This window comes from Otolemur garnettii, unplaced genomic scaffold (assembly GCF_000181295.1).
Source record: "Otolemur garnettii isolate 467f Iridium unplaced genomic scaffold, OtoGar3 scaffold00148, whole genome shotgun sequence".
Classification (NCBI taxonomy): domain Eukaryota; kingdom Metazoa; phylum Chordata; class Mammalia; order Primates; family Galagidae; genus Otolemur; species Otolemur garnettii.
This window is the reverse complement of record NW_003852543.1, coordinates 3,708,282-3,714,227: the sequence shown is the minus strand read 5'-3', so window position 1 is coordinate 3,714,227 and position 5,946 is coordinate 3,708,282.

Below are 5,946 nucleotides of genomic sequence, written 5' to 3'. Positions count from 1 at the left end.
TTTTTTTGGTTGCAGCCATCATTGTTGCTTGGCGGGCCCGGGCTGGATTCGAACCCGCCACCTTAGATGTATGTGGCTGGCGCCTTAGCTACTTGAGCCACAGGCGCCAGGCCGATTTTTCTTATAATTCTATAAATATTTACTGTATAGTTTTTGAAGTTATTAGGGGCAATCAGGTTCAAGTTGTATTATCCTATTGGTGAATTATTCTTTTTATCATTATAGGCAGTCCCCTGGTTATGAACAAGATAACTTCTGTAAGTCGGTTCTTAAGTTGAATTTTTATACAAGCTGGAACAGTTAAATTTACTTATTACCTGTAATAGTTTCCATTCATAAATGCAAGTCATACATCAGTCAGATGTTTATAACTCTGGGAATTACTGTAATAACCTCCATTTGTAAGTGTGAGTTGTATGTAAGTTGGATGTTTGTAACTCGAGGACTGTCCGTATAAAATGACACCTTTTCCCTAGAAATGACTTCTGCCTCGAAATCTTTTGTTTAGTGTCTGCTTAGTAAAATACTTCCAACATTCCTGTATTACTATGTTTTAGGTGTATCTCTTATAAATAGCATATGGCTAGAGCCAAGTGCAATAGTTCACTCTGGGAGGCTAAGGCAGGAGAATCCCTTGAGGCCAGGAGTTCAGGCTACCGAGCCCGAGCAAGAATGAGACCCTGTCACTACAAAAAATATAAAAATTAGCATGGTGTGGTAGCATGCACCTATAGTCACAGCTGCTTGGGAGGCTGAGGCAGGAGGATCACTGAGCCCAGTAATTTGAGGTTACAATGAGCTATGACAATGCTCATTGTAGTCCAGGCAATAGAGTGGGACGCTGTCTCAAAAAAAAAAAATTATATGGCTGGATTTTTTGAAACAGAATTAAAGCATCTCTATTATTTAGATGGAAAATTTAGCCTATTATTATTTATGTATTTTGATTTAATTCTCCTATTTCATTTATCTTATACAGTATTTACCATGTGTGTACTTTGCTTCTTTCTTACTTTTGCTAGTGTTAGTATACTCAATTTTCTAGGCCAGACACAGTGGCTCATGCCTATAATCTTTGCACTTTGGGAGGCCAAGGTGGATTGATCACTTAAGGCCAGGAGCTCCAGATCTTATCTCTAGGAAAAATAGAAAAATTAGCCAGGTATGGTGGCACATGCCTGTAGTCCCAGCTACTTGGGAGGCTCAGGCAGGAGGATCCACTTAAGCCCAGAAGTTTGAGGCTGCACTGAGCTATAATGATACCATTGCACTTTAGCCTGGGCAACAGAGCAAGACCCTATCTAAAAAAAAAAAAGAAAGAAAAAGAAAAAAAAAACTTTATGGGCGGTGTCTGTGGCTCAGTGAGTAGGGTATCGGCCCCATATACTGAGGGTGGCAAGTTCGAACCCAGCCCCAGCCAAACTGCAAAAGAATAGCTGGGCGTTGTGGCAGGTGCCTATAGTCACAGCTACTTGGGAGACTAAGGCTAGAGAATCGCCTAAGCCCAAGAGCTGGAGGTTGCTGTGAGCTGTGATGCCACAGAACTCTACTGAGGGCAATAAAGTGAGACTCTGTCCCTAAAAGAAAGCCAAACAAGATTCATTGTTACTTCCCTGTTTAGTGGGTAGATTCTTTCCTGAGGGGCAGCCCTTTCAGGATTCTAGCTTTATACAGGGGTCTCAGGTCCATACGTCCTTCATGCCACACCTCTTGATCCTAAGTGGGCACAGAATTCCAGCTGCTGTCATTTGGGCTCATATCCATGTTCAGTTCCTCACGGGGCCACCTGGGTCAAAGCTCAACTGTGGTTCTAAGTTCTCTCTGGAGATGGGACATCTTGGTGTTTCTTTACCTTTTTCAAGTTCCACTGTGGTTCTAATGTCTTTCAGTTATATAGTGGAACCTCCGTAGTTGACCACCTTCTTACATTGACCACCTCCCTGAGATGACCTAATTTTCATAGACCAGACATGCACCCCACGTATATATCAGTACAGGAGGCCTAATCCTTATGTTAACCACCTCTGTATATTGACCAGTTTGTTACAGTCCCTTGGGTGGTCAACTTACAGAGGTGCGACTGTATGTTGTTCTGAATTTCTCAATGTTTGTAGTCAGAGTGGCATTAGGGTTAGCTTAGTCTGTGACGCTGCCAGAATCTGAAAGCAGTGGTTTCAACGTTTAGCAGAGCACCTCAGGGAGTTTTAGGGGCCTGCAAGGTTGGGCCTGGGGAGAGAGTACTGGTTCAGAGGGGGAGCTAACTTCTCTACATGAGAAGCAAACAGGAATTTGGGGGTGAGGAGGTTGGAGCTGCCCGAGAGAGGCCAAGAACAAAGGTCTGTGGGGTGGAGGGAGGCTGTGGCTTATAAAGAATGAACAGTGAGGCGTCCTGCTGGCAGAAACACTGCAGGGCCCTTCAAAATGGTGGTTGTGTGAGATCGTTTAACTTTGTTCTCTGTGCTGAGCAGCTGTAACCCCCTCTGCACACACACTGTGTGATCCTAAATCTTCAGTAAAAGTCACTGTTCACAAATGTCTGCATCAAGGAACGAATGCAGACATTTCCTTGTCTAAAATCAAGGAAAAAGAGGCTATGTGGGGTGTGCTGGGCTGCAGGGAAGAAGACATCCACAGAAAAGGAGAATTTGGCAGAAGGAAGAAATAGGGCAAGGAGGAGCCAGGAGAAATGTGAGGGTGAAGCTGCCTTCATTGCTGCTTCCTTTCATTCTAGGGAACCTTGGACGGGGACCTGGGGCTTCCCTCTGAACTGAAAAAGAGGATTCAGGTCTTTTTACTTCAGCTCAGGTAATACCACAGCCCACTAGGCTGAAGGACTTGAGGGGCTGGCCTGCAGGCTCTGTGCTGAGATGGTCTGACCGAAAGAATCAATGAGTTACTGAAGTCTCCAGTGAAGACTACACACCAAGTAGATACTTGTCCACTCACAAATAGAAAGAATGAAATGCACAAGGGCGATTTATGCACATGTGTGGCACCTGCAACCCATGCTTGTATTTAGCTACTGAAAGATCCATGACAAAATCCATCCCATGGACCACTTAAATGCGTTTAGACAGAATTTGAAGACCCTGTCTTCCTTCCCTCTGTCATTTCTCTCCACAAACAATGAGGAGCAGACAGAGGCAGCAGCAGTCAATGGTGAGAGCAGACAGTCCTTCATGCCTGAGGGCCCATCCTTATGGCTCAGGTGGAAGAGGAGACAGAATGGACTGGAGCCCACACCAGCGGGGGACATTTGGAGTCCTAGCTCTGCCATGGTGAAAGGGGAGGGCCTGGGGTCCAAGGAAATGGTGACTTCTTTCCCAAGGACTGTGCCCATGGCCTCGGGTATGGCACACAGTAGAGACAGTGGCCACAGCAAACCTTGAGAATGGGTAGGAATTCAAAGGAACGGAAGGAAGATATTTTCTTATTCTCTGTGCTATTTTGGATTTGGTGAGGGGCCAGAAGGACCTCTAGGGATCTTGAAAAACTCTGCTAGAAAGGTTGGCAATTTTGCCTCCTGGCCAGCGGAGCTAGTTCTCAGCAACAATGGCCCCCTGTCCACCCTCCTGCAAAGCCCTCCCAAGGGAGCTCCTGGGCTCAGGGCTGGGTGGTGCACATGTGCCCACAGGAGCCCTGTGTGCTTGCCCTCTCAAAGCCTCTCTGTCCCTATGCTCCTGGGATGCCACATCCTCTCTTTCCCTATGCTATCTATTCTCTCCTTCTCTCTTATAATATTGGGACACCCCTAATTTCTAGCTGGGCACATTCACTGCCCAGAGTAAAGGCTACATTTCTCTGTTCCTTATGGACAAACTGCTGTAGATGTGGCCAAACTATAAGTTTTGGCCATTGGAATGTGAGCTAAAGTTTGGATGATATGTGATCTGTGGTCTGACCTTTAAGGAAGCTGGCACGCCAGCCTTTGCTGTGGCTCCTTCTTCCCACCGGCAGGAGGTGTACCTCCCCTTCAGATCCCTGGTCTAGACTGTAGATGTCTCTGCCAGGAAGTTCAATGGATCTAGGGCCTGCCCTGGCCTTGCTGGCTCAAAGGTCCTCAGGGCCCTGGAGAGGCACAGTGCTGTGAGTTACTCCCAAGGGTGCCCATGCAAGCGGGAGGTCTGCAGGGAATGTTAATGTCCACTTGGGTAAGTGGAGAGCTGCCGCTTTAGTGGTGAGAGCCAGTATTTCCTGCCCACGGCAGTTCCCCACATGGAAATGTGCTGAACACTTATTACTCATTCAGTCCTCCTTTCAGCCTTCAAGGTGGGCTTCTTTATTCCCATTTTGCAGAGGAGAAAGCTTAGGTTTAGAAAGTCCCACCAGCCTGCCTAAGAACTATGGCTGTTAATTGGTGAAATCTAGATTCAAAGCCAGCTCTGTCTGGCTCCAAAATTTGTGCACTTAATCACTCCATTGTCCTCCTTCCCTAGTAACTCTGGGGAGTCCGCTTTTGCTGAACAACTGAACACCCTGCCTGGCTGATCTCCTCCACCCCTGGATAACTGGTCACATCCGGGCTATATCCTCACCTCTGTCTTCTTCTTCTTCTTCTTTTTTTTTAGAGACAGAGTCTCATTTCGTCGCCCTTAGTAGAGTGCTATGGCATCACAGCTCACAGCAACCTCTAGCTCTTGGTTTAGGTGATTCTCTTGCCTCAGTCTCCTGAGTAGCTGGGACTACAGGCACCTGCCACAATGCCCGGCTGTTTTTTGTTGCAGTTTAGCTAGGGCCAGGTTTGAACCTGCCACCCTCAGTATATGGGGCCGACACCCTACTCACTGAGCCACAGGTGCTGCCCCATCACCTCTGTCTTCTTGTGTAAGCTTCCATGTGGATTCTCAGCTACCTTTGAGCCATCTGACTTGATGGCCTACGGCTGCCTCATACACAAATACCCAGCACTCACCCTATGCCTACCCCAGCAGGTCTGTGTCCCTCTCCTGGGACCTGGCACCACCTCCCACTGTCAGCAGGCTTAGTCTTGGCTCTCCTATGGCACCCTTCCCTATCTCCTGCCCTTGTCACCTCCTAACATTTCTCCTCTTCTCCACTCATCCATTATCTTTCTGATAGCTCTTTACCCCAAAGACCCTCAGCTCTTGCCTAGAATCCTTCATCAATTCCCTGTTTTCCACAGAATAGAGTCCAACCTTCCTTAGCCTGGTTTCTATGCTCTAGTTGCTTTGCTGACCCTTCTCTCCATGCTGAAGGACCACATGCAGTTTCTCTTTCTTCCTTAATATCAGAACACTAATTTTTAGCTGCTCCTTTCATTAAAGACTACAATTTTCAGCCTCCCTTGCAGCTAGTTGTGGCCATCTGACAAAATTCTGGCCTGTGAGATACAGATGAAAGTGTTATAGATGAAAGCCCTTTGGTAAATTAGCTTACGAGAGAGTTGACTTAGTTCAGAGACGTGCCCATTTGAGTGTTTCTCCTTCCTGATGCCTGAAATTGATGTGTTCCAGCATCCCTCTTGGTCTATGAAGTGACCTTGAGAATGGAGGCCAGTGCTAAAATGGTAGAGCAGAAGTATAGATAGAGCCTGGATCTCTTATGGCCATAGAGCTGTCATGGAGATGGCCTACCTTCAGCTTATTTTAGTGAAAGAGAAATGAACATCTCTTGTTTAAGCCATTGTTGTCTTGGATATTCTCTTATATGCAAACAACCCTGATCCTACCTGACTGTGCACGACTACCTCTATATGCCTTTGCACATTCTGTTCCTTCTCCCTGGAATGTCTTTCTTTCTTTTCTTGGCTGTTGAAATCCTATTTATTGGCTTGGCGCCTGTGGCTCAATCGGCTAAGGCGCCAGCCACATACACCTAAGGTGGCGGGTTCGAATTCCCAGCCCAGGCCCGCCAAACAATGATGGCTGCAACCAAAAAATAGCCAGGTGCTGTGGCGGGCGCCTGTAGTCCCAGCTACTTGGGAGG